This window comes from Diaphorina citri, unplaced genomic scaffold, assembly GCF_000475195.1.
Source record: "Diaphorina citri unplaced genomic scaffold, Diaci psyllid genome assembly version 1.1 scaffold5081, whole genome shotgun sequence".
In the NCBI taxonomy this organism is placed as follows: Eukaryota; Metazoa; Arthropoda; class Insecta; order Hemiptera; family Psyllidae; genus Diaphorina; species Diaphorina citri.
In genome coordinates this window covers 12909-14328 of record NW_007382457.1, presented here as the reverse complement: position 1 = coordinate 14328, position 1420 = coordinate 12909, and positions in this window count along the sequence as shown.

The following is a 1420-nucleotide window of genomic DNA, read 5'->3' as shown; positions in this document are numbered from 1 at the left end:
TTGCGAGGAAAAAAACCAAAAAGATACCCGCAAAAGAAAGCCAAGCCAGTTTATTATAATCAGTAGGCAGAAATAATAGAGTTATCACTTATTTTTTCCAAATTCCTGCCTGATAACATAAGCGAAAGCCACAGAAGAATAGTCAGACAAGGGTATCTTCCCTGAAAGTGTTGGACCAGCTCAGAAATATAGTATGTAATTTTCCAGAAAAATGGTACTAGGCTTTTAGCCACCCACGGTTAAAACAGGCCTTGTATTTCATTTTTTTTTTTTACCAGAAAACGCCCTAAAAAAAAGTGTAAAAAAAAGGTGTTTACCGAGACTAAGCTTAAAACCAGCGCTGCCGGATACTGGAGTTCCGCTCTTAAAAATCTATAATGGTGAAGTCAGCAGATTAACATTCTTGGCCAAAAACCAGTAGTATGACAATTTGGATGTTGATGCGCTCGTTCCGGTTATTTACCTACCCACTTATATTTTGCTAAATATAACCATCAATAGTAATAATCCCTTGTAATTTCCTTCCTTGCCCGAGATCAGAACTAAAATTTTAGTAATGTACTTTCTTGTTATTTCTCTAGATTAGATATTATTATTATTATTATATATTAATTATTATTATTATATATTATTATTTGCTTATTATATTTAGTTTAATCCGATCCATGTATCCATAAATAAATTGGTGCCTAGCATTTGATTCATGCCTTGATTTTTTTTAAGGCCTCCCCCGTGCCCGGTGAACAAGAATAAAATGAGTCGTCCCATGATCACTCATACGCAAGAACAGCTCTGCTTATCTGCAAAAACTTGGAAATGTTGTTTATCTGGAATGCGCGTACCAAAAGTGTCGTAAAACTCTCGTCAATTGAATTGTCGTCAAACTCTTTTTGGGTTTTGTTTCAGTCCTCGCAAGGGGCTTAACGAACCGAGTCACATAATACTAGAAATAATTCTATGTAGTCATGTGTCTTAGATTTTAGGCACATTTGTAGTTACTCGTAAAATTTGTAGAAAATACTTCCATGGATATAACATATACTTAACAAAAAAAAAAAAAAAAAAAAAAAAATGTCGATTCTCGAAACAGAATTAAGATCATGGAAATTGAACATTTAGAAGAAAACTTGGAATAAAAATAAAACTTAGGATCGAAACATTCGACAGCATGGTCAATAATGAAGAAGAACGATACAGTGTCTAACGAAAAACCGATACCAAAAATGAAAACTAAAAAAATTAATGATAAAAATTTAGAACCAAAAACATCTGTGTGTTATAAAGAGTGGAGCAGTTAAAATAAACTATAAAAATTTATATTAAACAATAAATGCATCTATTGCAGAATTTGAGACGAAGATAAAGAAATAAAAGGTGGTAGAGAGAATAAATGATGGCTTGATAGAGAATCATAACGAGG